We start from the raw sequence: 13,509 nt of genomic DNA, 5'->3' as shown, positions 1-13,509 counted from the left end.
ACTAAAACATTTGAGTGCACATATGCAGTAATTTAATTTAACCTCAGTTAAGTGGTACAAGTCACTTACTCAAAGAAAATTGGTCCTGAAAACTTATTAGTTAATTTAATTTTTTTGTAGCAACTTACTTTCTTTTTTTTTTAGTTTTGCTCACTTATTTGGGTTTACAGTGTATATATTTTATACAATATGATTCTGATTTGCTGTGCCTAAAGTAGCTGCCCTCCCACAATTATGTTCAGATCTCCTTTTGTTTCACCTAATTTGAATATTCAATTTACATAAAATGGGTATGTAGTACAGTACTTGAAAACAAAAAATAAAAGTCTCTGTTGAGTACTTATATTGCAGATTCTAATGAAAATACCAATATATTAAGTAAAACATGTAAAAAATGTAAGCATACTATGTCTCAAAAATGTTTATGGAATGATCTCTCCCAGCTGTTCTGGCACTCCTTAGAAAAATATCCAAAAGTAAATAAGTGTTTTATTGGGCATCCCACATGTTAGTACAATCACAATAATGACATCCTATTATACGTTTTACAAAGTAAGTCAGACACCCACAATTATATTACTTGATTTTTTGGAGACCTTAGCATTAACATACAATATTAAGAGAGATGTAGTTGTAGATGTAAAGGTTTTAACAATGCTAAATAATTTTGATTTGCCAGTCTTTAACTAGTGGCGGTATTGTGCAAAATCACTTTAATTTCTGAAGTGATTAATGCAAACAATTGTAAAACCTCCTTTTGCTATATTTTTGCCACTTAAAAAACAGAAAATTAACACTTATTCTGTGTATAAAGAAGCTTAGCTTTTCTAACCCTGAGCTGTGGCTAGAATGGTTTGAATTTCTCTAATAGGTTTCACTACCTCTTCACTTTCCTCAATCAGGGACCTAACATATGGTATGAACAGTAAACACAGTCTCATTCTTCTCCTTTTTATGAAGATTATTAATAACTATCCAAAGTGTCAGTATAAATTAGTTTAACTCTCCTTAGGCACTGAAACTATTTACAGTGCATATTAAAAATAAAGTTCTCTAAGATTTTGGAAACTTTTATTCTTACATAGTGAAAATAATACCTTATATATCCAGTACTAGAAGCCACTGTTCACCACTGACATTTAGGATGACTTTGTTAAATGACCATTTTAAGTTACTCTAAGTTTTATGAAATCTTGTAATATTGGTCAACTGTTCATGTCATGTTTGGGGTGCAGGTGATTCAAGTCTGGGATATAAATTGCTGTTGTTAAATTGCTAGTTTCATAAAGCCTTTTCAAACTCTAGACTATGTATCTTTTGTCTGAATTTGATTTTGTGTTATAAATCAAAATGATTAAGTGAAGAAAGCTTCGACTGATGATTGAATGTGAGTCAGAAAATAGGAAACAAGAAAGTGTTGTCTCTTGATGCCTGAATATAGTACAGTCAGTAATATTATGGTGTGCTTTATTTTGATGTATTACTGTAATTTTTTGGGGTGAAAAATTAATTCTTGTGACATATGCTTGTGCCAAAAATATATTAATGTAAAGAAAATGGAAGATATAGCAGTATTTTATTTCCTGAATTATTAAGAATACCCTGCACTTGAAAGCAACAAATCTAATATTAAATCTCATCTGAAAAAACATATAATCAATAGATGTACTGTATATCAAAATAGCTTAATTCTTTAAATAACCAGACTTTCTTTTTATGCACTGTACAGCTGTCTGCTGAATTTACAACTGAACAAAATTTACAAATCTTTTAATACAATGTGAAAATAAGTATTTTCCTTCATATGTCCCTGCTAAGGAGAATAAAAATGTTTTGGTTTGAAAAATGACCTGTTTGTATATAACTAAAGCAAAAAAGCTTTCGAACAAGATTTATCCATGTTTTTCTCTACAATTTTAATAATGTTATAGGTCAAAGAAGTAAGATACCACAGGTGCAGTGGTAGATTCACCCTTGGTGAGAAAGACAAAGTACTGCAACTATAAAAACCTAGATAGAATTATTAAATAAGTAATATAAATCTTTATTTGTGTTCTTGACATTTTGCCCCATGTCTGTTTTCTCCCACATCCCCAAGATGTGTAGATTAAGATGACTGGTCACACAGCAAGTGATGCTGAGGAGACAGGTTTCTTCCCTCTGTATTGTACTAAATGACTATAAAATATTGTCAAACAGATCTGGAAAGAAAAAAAGCAAATTTAACATTTAAACCATAGCAGGGTAGATATAGTATTTATAAAATTTATAAAAATCATCACCATTAGTTTTCCTATACTTCACAACCTATAGTACATGCATTGAAATAACAGAGCTTAAGCAGCCAAAATGGACTTAATAAAATTATTAAAACTTATCATCACCAATAGATACAACCAGCTGAATAATTGACATTATTGCACTCTTTCTATTTTTATTCCTTCACTTTTCTTCCCCTTTTTCTGAACTCCCCAATGGCCTTATATATCTCTAATAGCTAACCTAGATATTCTTCTACATGGGACTTCCCTATTCAACATATGAGAGTGGGGGTAGTCCTCTAATAAAATGCAAAACAAAAACAATTATTTCTGTAATAAACAAAAGACAGTACCCATAATCCTTAAAACTCCAACTCCAGTTTAGAAGAGCTACTGTGGCTGCAGGTTTATATTCTAACCCATTTCTTAATTAGTGACAAGCGTTTGCTGCTAATTAACTCTTTGCCTTAATTTTAATTGATGCACAACTTAAGACTCAGGCCCCTTAATTATTTCTTTTTTCCTTAATTAGCAACCAAACAATATTATGACACAAAATGTACCAATACGTAAACAACAACCTGAGTCCATCACACAATATCTGAAAATATAGAAAGGTGAAGGCCTCAGTAATGTTGATCTGCTCAGGTCCACAAAACATTTTGACAGCGCTCTTAAAAAAGAAAACCAACAGTTTTGGAAATGTCTGCCATGGCAGAATGAGCACCATGGAATTAAATAATGGGTTTAATTAGCAATGAGAATGGGCTTTAAATTAAGAAACTAAATGAAGTGAAGTTGGTTGGAGTTTGAGGTCCCAACCTCGTTACTGATCTTCTGGCTCATTTAACATCAAATTTATATTTGGGTGCCGTTAAAGGAAAAAGGAATCAATTCAGTGGTCAGAGTCTAAAGAAAAGTCAATTAAAATAAAGAGAAAGAGTTAATTAGCAGCAAAAACTGGTCACTAATTAAGAAAAGAGTTAGAATGAAAACTTGCAGTCACAGTAGCTCTCCAGGACTGAAGTTGGAGACCTCGCCTTAAACAATAGTACACGTCATTTTCAAATGATCAAAGGAAAAAAAAAAACTAATTAAAACGCCAATTACTCATTGGTCTCAGGGGCAGAAGCTGTGGCCCACTTATGTGTACACTTTGAATCACTAAAGTTAAAAGGTATAAAATGCAATTGCATGATCAAGTTTTATTACCACATCAAATACACGTTCTCGTCTGAACAAGCTTCTCAAAACAAAAAAAAGGAAACAGCCAAGACAGTTATTAGATGAACACTGTCACATTAATCTCTATTAATCTATTTACACAATGGGGATACCACAACGCCTCAAGATATATTACCTTTGTCTTCAATTTTAAATAAATAAATAAGTTAGTGCCATGTTAGTACAAGTCCTGTATAAGATGTTATTTGGTCAAATGGTTTATAAACAAATGGGTGCTGGATGCAAGATACAAGAATGGATTAAGCAAAAGGGTGATCTGGGTTAACATTGCCATAACAGGTATGCAATGTAATACCAAAGCTGCATTACAGCTGGCCAAGTTAATCTAACCATATTCACACAAATCCATGTGTCTTAACACAGATGATGAAATGCTTCTGCTTTATTTTTTCATACATTACTTAGTACCATTATATGGGTAATAAAATACTCATGTACGCTCACTTTACCCATTCCAGGGTGATTAGGGGTCAAAGCTTAGATAGATAGTGTGATGGATCCCCAGGCGTCAGCGATCTCAAACCCCGACACAAACACAGAATTACAGTCCTGGCTTCCTCTCCTCCCTAATAACTCTCTCACCACCACACTGCTCTCCCCCAGTCAAGTGTTGCCACCCAGCTCTGACTCGCCTGGATAAGGGAATGCAGTCCCGTTTATTACAGACCCTGGAGTACATCTGGTGCCAGGGCAACTTCCTGATCAAAGTATACGGAAGTCCATCACCACAGCAGGGAGCTTGATTCCCTGTAGCGTCCTCTTGAAACACCTCGTGACCCCAGCCCTGCTGGACTACCTTTCCCGGCATTCCCTGCTGACTTCCCAAGGGGCACCAATATCCAGGGCTGCTGCCATCTAGCATGCTGGGGGAGTAAAAAACCCCCAGCAATATCTTCTCTTTTTATTGGGCTGTCCGGCCATCTTTTCTGGTCCTTCCATCTCTGTTTTCTTTCTGGCCGTTATGCCAGATAGAAAGATAGTACTTTATTTATCCCTAGAGGGAAATTTGGCTTTTTACAGAAGCTATTTAGCAGTATTGGATGCCTATTCAAGGACTTTGTTAAATGGTGCAACTCAAACTACCTACAATTGCACACCAGCAAAACCAAGGAGCTAGTGGTGGATTTTAGGAGGCCCAGGCCCCTCATGGACCCTGTGATCATCAGAGGTGACTGTGTGCAGAGGGTGCAGACCTTTAAATATCTGGGAGTGAAGCTGGATGACAAATTGGACTGGACTACCAACACTGATGCTCTGTACAAGAGAGGACAGAGTCGACTATACTTCCTTAGAAGGCTAGCATCCTTTAACATCTGCAATAAGTTGCTGCATTCTGCATTCTATCAGACGGTTGTGGCGAGCATCCTCTTCTATGCGGTGGTGTGCTGGGGAGGCAACATAAAGAAGAGGGACGCCTCACGCCTGGACAAACTGTTGAGGAAGTCAGGCTCTATTGTAGGCACGGAGCTGGACAGTTTGACATCTGTGGCAGAGTGACGGGCACTGAGCAGGCTCCTGTCAATCATGGAGAATCCACTGCATCCACTAAACAGTATCAGCTCCAGACAGAGGAGCAGCTTCAGCAACAGACTGCTGTCACTATCCTGGTCCACTGACAGACTGAGGTGATCATTCCTCCCCCAAACTATGCGACTCTTCAATTCCACCTGGGTGGTTAAACGTTAAAACTATACAAGATTACAGACTGTTATACCTGCCTCACACTCTCCACCCTGCATTTTTTAACTTGCACTGCCTTTTTATTGCTCTTTAATTGATATTGTTTTTATCAGTATGCTGCTGCTGGAGTATGTGAATTTCCCCTTGAGGATTAATAAACTATCTATCTATCTATCTATCTATCTATCTATCTATCTATCTATCTATCTATCTATCTATCTATCTATCTATCTAATACATTGATAGGTAGATAAATAAATAAATATGCACACACTATGGTCTGAACACAAACAAGAATGACTAAAACCAAGAACCAAGTTTTTAGATGGAATTATGATGCAGGCAGTTAGTTGTTGGTACATTTATATTTGGATGAATGGGGTTGTCTACCTTAAGCTGTAGTAGCTGTGATGATGTCAGCCTGATAGTGTTTTACACGTGGGCAGGCAGAGGAGAATGATGAGCTGATATGTGACGAGTCTTATCTCATGTAAGATGTTGTTGACTTGGCCAAGATTAAAAACAGCCCACTTTCTTAAGTCTCATACTGTATATCTCTTAGCTTGTGGATAGAAGTAGTCATCTTAATTCCAATTAATTTCTTTGCCTGTCTTTAAAGTTAGCACACTATCTATCTATCTATCTATCTAATACATTGATAGGTAGATAAATAAATAAATATGCACACACTATGGTCTGAACACAAACAAGAATGACTAAAACCAAGAAAATTAAAAAGAAAACATCTGACTTGGCTATCACAGTCACATTGAGGCATTATGCAGACATATTGCTGTACATATGAAGGAGCTCTAGTAGCGTTTCTTGACACACGTCTGCTAAATAATTCATTAGCTGAAAGTCCTCTGTGTTGGTGTGTCAAAGAGAGGAGATGCAGCATTGTTCATAATGGCACTAAATTCTGTTTTAATTCTCTCCTTTACTACTACCTTAGGGGGTCCAGAGTTTGTTTCTATAACTGAGCCTGCCCTTTTAATTAGGTTCTTAATTCAGTGGGCCTGTCTTGAAGTGATGTTACCAGCCCAGCACACCATAGCATACAGAATTGCACAGGCCATTACAGAGTTGTAGAAGATATGGAGGATGTCACTTTCACATTAAAGGAATATGGTCTCCTAAGGAAAAGGAGCCTGCTCTGCCCTTTCATATAAAGTTCATCTGAGTTCCAAGACTTGTCCAATCTGTCATTAATGTGGAGCCCCAAGTACTTACTTGTAGGAGTGGACCACCTCTACATCCAGTCCCTGAATAGTGACCAGTCACAGAGGCTCTTTGGTGTGGCCAAAGTTAGTAACCAATTCCATGGTTAAGATTTTAAGATGCAGACAATTTTCTTTACAACAGGATACAAAGTTCTCCGCCTGACTCCTATACTGTGACTCATCCCTTTTATGAATGTACCCCATAAGTGCAGAATCATCTGAGAATTTCTGCAAGTGATATGACCCTTTTTTATATTTATAGTCTGAGGTGTACATAGTGAAGAGAAAATGAGATGGGACTGTTCCTAGTCATACTCCAGTGATGCTCACATCCATATGAGAAACACAGTCCTTGAGTGTCACAAACTATGGTCGGCCTGACAGATAGTCCAATATCCAGGACACAATAGCACTGAGTTTACTGCTTAACAGGGATGGCTGAATGATATTGAAGGCACTGGAAAAATCAAAAAACATAATCTTCGGCATATTGCTAGCTTTGTTCAGGTGAGAATAAGCCTTGTGGAGCAGATAGAAATGTGCATTCTGCAATTATCCTGAAAGCACTGGGCACTAATTAAGAACAAAGTAAATACAGTAGTATTTCACAAATGAAAAATATTGAACTTAAGAACTAATTAATCTAAATATTGTCATTTGATTTAACATACCTACCTTAATAGCATATATCATTTACATAATTTTTAAATGAAAACCATTAATCAAGATTATCAAAAATATAATACTTCTAATTCCAATTAAATGTTAGCATGAAGTCTACACTTTCTTAATACAAAAGTATTGCAGCAGGGAAAACTGGTCTGGACAGAAGTTGCATACAGGCTGAGGTGCTAAGGGAAAGAAACAAAATGATACATTCATGGTAATGGCAGCAAAGATAGCATGGGGATGGTAGCTGTTGTGAGTGAAAAAGATATTGGGCAGAACCATTCAGGAGGGAAACAGACAAAAAAAAAATAAAACATCTGCTTGATTGTGATTACAGATCAGACTGCAGGGCCAACAAATCTGCATTCCTAAGAAGTTCATTGGAGTGACCTAAAATAGTTCATTTCTGGCATTTCTGCAATAAAAATGTGAAAAACTGACCCAGAGACTAGTCTATGTAATAGTTTGTTCTGCATATCAGCATTTTTTTGTGCAATGTCAATAACTTCATAACATTGGAATTTCATTTTTTTATAGGAATAGCTTATGATTGTGATAGGAATGCTTATTTTACACATTATTTTCAGAATTTTCCATCTGTTTTTCAAGGATGCTGTTTTGTTCATAATATTTATGTTACACCTGAAACACACCTCTTCTGCCTTGCAGCCCAAAGTAGATCTGCTCTCCATGGAGTTCATTTTTAAAACTGTCCCAGGTGTGCTAATGTTGACTCTGCTCTGCTGACTCAATCTATTTTCACTGTCAAACTGACACCTATCTATATTAAGTCAGTTATGGTGTATTACGAGATGAAGCCAAAACATTTTACGGGCTCTTCTGTGTTTCTCACTTTTTCCCTTTTATTTGTCTGCACCTCACTTTTTATGCTTTGTAAAGGTCCTTGGAATTATGCTAGTGGTGACAGGTATTACATAAAATAAAAATTCCATCGATTGGCTGAATAGTCTTTTTTTGTTTTTATTAATTTTTAGCTCAATATTAGTGCTTTCACATTCCAAGTGGTAGATGACATATGTGTAGCACTCCATTTCAAAGAAATTCAATTAATATTTCTGTGCTTTTTATTTTTGAGTTAAACAAGTTATGCAGTACCCCTTTCTCTAAGCCTATTGACACAGAAAATAATTTGATACACTTCACAGAAAAAAGAAAATTGAAAATGCTGATCTGTGAGTAATGTACTGAGCTTTACATTAACAATACTATTGTGCTTTATTTTATGCATTTCTACTGTCCATTTGTAATATGTTTCACCCACTGTTCCATAATTAGTATTATGGCATTAAAACCTGAATTGTATGCTTTTATTCCACAATCTGTCACAAGAGACATTGTAAATGAGTTTTTCGGGAATTAAAAGTTTAGATTTGTTATGTTGATGCATCCATGACCTCTCCCAACATCTAGGCTATTTTATGAAATAATGTTGCTTTTTTTTACAGTAGTTACTTTTTCTTTACACAGCTGTAACTGTAATTATTTTCCATATATATTACGAAAGGATTAAGAACTGTTATGTGCTATATAAAGAAAGCACTGCAGTAGGCAAAACACAGACGAAGAGTAAATCTATGCCTCCATTTACTTTCTAAACCTGCAATATTCGAAACCAGGACCCATCTGCATACCAATGCTTAGAAGGGTAATTTGGCATACATATCTCTTAACTGCACTCACCATGCAGAGTTAAGATACAAAAATAAAATAACACGCATCTCAGGAACTGAACTAAGTTTCTCTAGACATATCAGATAACAGGGCTAACTACTGAGTCACCATGCCACCCAAAAGGCTAAATGAAGCTGGTCCACAGTCCAATTTTTTTCCTTATAAACTAAAACCATAATCATCCTTAGTTTGCATTATTACAAATTGGCAGGGTGCTGTCTCCTGCCTAAACTGTGAAAACTATGAATTATTACATTCTTCCTTTTTATTTAACTATGAGGACCCTGATATAAAATTAAATCATATTTAAAATATATTTTATACTAGCAGAATGTCCCTAGAATGAGCATTAATTTTAATCTTTCTTAGTCAAATTAGTATTTTTATCTCTTTAATTGTATCTTTTAAACTATCTCATATTCTGCCTTTTGTTTATGATGATATAAAGTATGATCAAAGAGCTGCTACACTCATTTATTTAAATAATCAGCTCAAAAGATTTCATATTACAAATGTCTGATATAAAGTTATAGGTGATCAATTATTTAAGGAGGATATTTTTGTTGTTGGGTTTCAGCAAATTTATTGCTTAATGCCACCTCTGCTTTTAGAACATACATTTGTAAAATGAATTAAAATTCAGTTTTTATACATCTCACTTAGTAAAGCTTACTCACATGCAGATTAAGTTATATCATATGAATACTCAATATAAATATTATGTAAGAAATGCATAGAGAAATTAAGCAATATTAGATCCTAATAATGTAATAATGTTTTTGGGTTTGTGTAACTCAAAAAACAAGTCAGGGCCCTTTTCTAGCTCTCCACAACTCTAGGATTACATAATCAATCAAGTTACCAAATCAACAAATTAATTGTAAATACTATTTATCCTAATTCTCTTTGAAAATAAGAAACTATTTTGTTAACACTTAAGTGTTTAATATTCAAAAGAAGCACTGACACTATTCTCACCATAGTGTTCCACATTCACATGATTTCTACCTCAAGATCTTGTATTTGGTAATCTTGAGAAAATCAGCTTTTCCTGGGACAGCAAAATCAATGTAAAGACAAGTCTTCACCTTTCTGTCATGGTGCACCATATCTGGTTGATTGTCGGTCTTTGTTGATTGGTATTGACAGCCATTTCCCACATAATAGTAGCATCACTGATGTTTATGATACCTTGTGACTTGTGCTCATATTCATACCTGCAATTGCTAAACACAAAATTGTGACTGAAACTGCTGCTAAGATACAGCTTTGCTTGTTTCGTATTCCAGAATTAACGAGGGCTGTGATATGTGAGGAAGTGAAGCAAATGTTTGATTTGGGTGTGATTAGCGAGAGTAAAAGCAACTGGAGCAGCCCAATTGTTCTGGTTCTAAAACCAGATGGCTCATTCGGTTTTATTTAGATTTTTAATTCTTGAATAAAAAATTTCATGCGTACCCAATGATGTGTATTGAAGACTTACTGGAGAAGCTCGGGCATACCATTTAAAACTGACCACTGACCTTGCCTTGTCTCTTTTTCCTGTTTTCTCTCCTCCAGAATGAGCTGGCTCCAGCCGCTAATCAGCAGCCTTTGAACATACCTAACGAGGAAGGCTGATTGTTATTTTAAATAGAAGAAATGAGTTAATGCTGGATGAGGAGAAAACGTAGCTACCTGTGTTTGTGTGCATTAAAGTGGCAGCTTATGTGTAAATAAAGACCTGGGGGGTATTTTTTGTACATGGATTACTCGTTTAGCTGGATGTAATTGTTGACGATTTGGCATGATCCTGGATCTGTCACTTTTTCAAAAATCTTGCTGGATGTGTTGTCATAGCAGCACATCCAAGTCCTCAAACCTGCTCTGAGGATTAGCTCACTCATTTAATCAGTTTCCGTGCATGGAATTTATTCAGTCATGGCTTCACCATTCATGAATGAGCAACCAATCGATATCGGTGCGCAAATTATAAGAAGAGAATTTCATATAGAGAGGGTTTTGCACGATCAGCAAGAATTTTATTTCCTTTATTGCTCCCAGAGGAAATTCTTTTCGAAAGATACCGCTTTAGCCGAGGGGGAATATTGTACCTCAAACATTTATTAGCACCTTATATTCAAAGTCAAACTAGGCGAAGTCGGGCTATCTCAACCACACAGAGAGTATGCATTGCTTTGAGGGTTTTTGCAAGCGGTCTTTTGTTTTTTATATACTGTAGGCAATGTGAAAATCAATCTAAAAGTGCAGTTTGCCAATTCGTGGCAATTCGTAAAGTCTGTTTTGGCTCTGAACTATTTCCTTCGAGTTTTCATAGTGTTTCCTGGACACCTGCGTGTGCAGACAATAAAAGAGGTGTTTCATGTCATTGCAGGTAGGTAATACACAGGCAAAAACACCTACAGTTACATAAAGAATCTCACAATCAGCCTAACATTCCCATTACCCAGGATTTCCAAATGAGATTGGGGCACATGGGACTGATCAGAGTGGAGTTTGATTAAACATTATTTTGAAAATGTAACCCTCCTCCTGATGAATAATCAGACACAGTGTCTAATCAAATATTTGACCTTCGTCAATATATCGTTGGTCAGACACAAGTTCTAGGGATATGACATTCCCTGCAACTGACCCACCAAAAAAAAAGAGGGCTATGTGGAACATACCTAAGGCACACATTGAGGACAAATATATGCAATGACCATCCTTTACCTGAAATGAAGTGACCTCTGCATCCTGCCACTGGTTCTGTGGACGAGCTTCCCTCTGGAAGCTTCGTATTAGCTTTAAAATTAATGTTTTTTATATTATATATGATTCTTTATGTCAATAATTCTTTAAATAGTTATATACCAATATTTACCAGTTTGAAGTATATTCTTGTACTTCACTTTAACCTGTTCCCATTTTCTCCTTGTGCTCACGTTTGGTCTGGAATTATGAGACATTAAATAATAATCTGACACATAGGAAATGAATCGCTGCATTCAGTAAGTACAATGCACACTACTTAGCGTTTAATTTGTTGGCCACTTTTTGGCAGCCGTCTTTTCTGTGCATATTAAATCTTGAAATTCTTCATATCCTTCAAGTAAAAGTTCCTGCTCCGCTTGTGTGAAAAAATGCGCCCGTTCGTTCGTCAATTTGTTGCAGTCTATCAAAGACTTGTTGATAATATTTTCTAGACTCAATATATATGGGCTTTTCAATCAGCGCGGGCGGGCACATTCATCTCGGATGATTAGATCCAGGTAGACTGATCTACTACACGGTTGCGTTTGAAAAACCGACTTATCCCAGATGACTTTCACCGGCATTAACTCATTCAAGATGAGGCATCTGATCTCGGATGATTTAAGTGACATACAGAAAATACCCTCGATCCTATTTTCACTTCAATAAAGCTGATATTTTTGGAAACCTTGACTCACCTCCTTCTTTCTTGTTCAAGTCAGTGACCCATACATCACAATACCTTATAAAATCACAACATATTATACATACAAAGGGTACCAGAAATTCCCAGAACTGTTCAATTTTAAATTATAAAACTTAAACCAATTCACTTTTAAAACACAGTCCTTCAGGTGTTACATACTTGCCCCAGCACTTGTCACATTCCTTGAAACATATCCTTTGCTGGTCTTTTGTTACTGTTTCTAGACCCTCGTCTGTTTTTATCTTGGATTTCCATACACAGAAGCAAATCTTATTCCTTTCAGTTTCAATTTAAAATTAAGAACAAAAAGAAGTCACCGGAAGTGAGATCTGGTGAATTGGGGTAGGGTATGGCATGAAGCAACAAGCATTTTGTTTATGGTCAAAAACTCTTTGACTGACAACACACTGTTTGCAGGTGTGTTGTCATGGGGCAAAATGCAGTTTTGGATGTTCCACTTCCCTAGATATTTTTTTCTAGATGCTTTCCCATAGACACATCAGCAGTTAAATTTAATGTTTATGATTTACCGTCTGTTCACAAGGAATAAACTCTTTATGAACAAGTCTGTCAATGTCAAAAAACTATGATCATCTTTGTCTCCTAAAAAATTTGACTTGGATATGAAAAAAAGCCAAAGTCACCTGAATGATTTTAGAATAAACACAATAAATATGCACTTGATCAACTCAACATTATGCCACTCTGCAGAATGATTAACCTAAGAGCATATTCAATAATTGCACCCTACTTCTGTCTTTTTGACTGATCATGGAAAGTTTTGGTTCCCTTGAAAATAGAAATAGATAGGTATATAATCATTAAAATAATCACAACAACCTTTTCACCTTTGAAACTTTTCTGATATTTTCTCAACTTTAGTTTGTTTGGTATATCTGGGGTTTTAATTCTTTTTTGGAGAACTTACAGATATGTTAGTGGTCATTGTTTGAGGTAAATTTGAGGGCTGAACTGCCAACTTGCAATTTATGGTTAACCCACTGGCCACACTGCTTCTAGGTGCTTTTATTTTTGTTTCTATAGAATAGCTAAATTTTGCTTTTGAGAAAAAGAAGAAGAGACAACAAAAGATGGGAATAACGCACAACCTTGTTAAACATCCACTGTAATCGACAGAAGTAAACTAATGATGGTTAGTGTTGGGCAAAAGTGTTGTGCCTTTTTGCTCTGTATTACTATCTAATGATAAGCATTTCCTGTCGCTCAGGATTTTCAAAAGCCAAAAGAGGAGGAAAGAGAGACAGTACAGTACTCCCTCCTCAATCGCGGGGGTTGC

The sequence above is a fragment of the Polypterus senegalus genome, chromosome 2 (genome assembly GCF_016835505.1).
Source record: "Polypterus senegalus isolate Bchr_013 chromosome 2, ASM1683550v1, whole genome shotgun sequence".
Lineage (NCBI taxonomy): Eukaryota > Metazoa > Chordata > Cladistia > Polypteriformes > Polypteridae > Polypterus > Polypterus senegalus.
The sequence above is the reverse complement of the archived record's forward strand: the minus strand, read 5'-3'. Positions refer to the sequence as shown.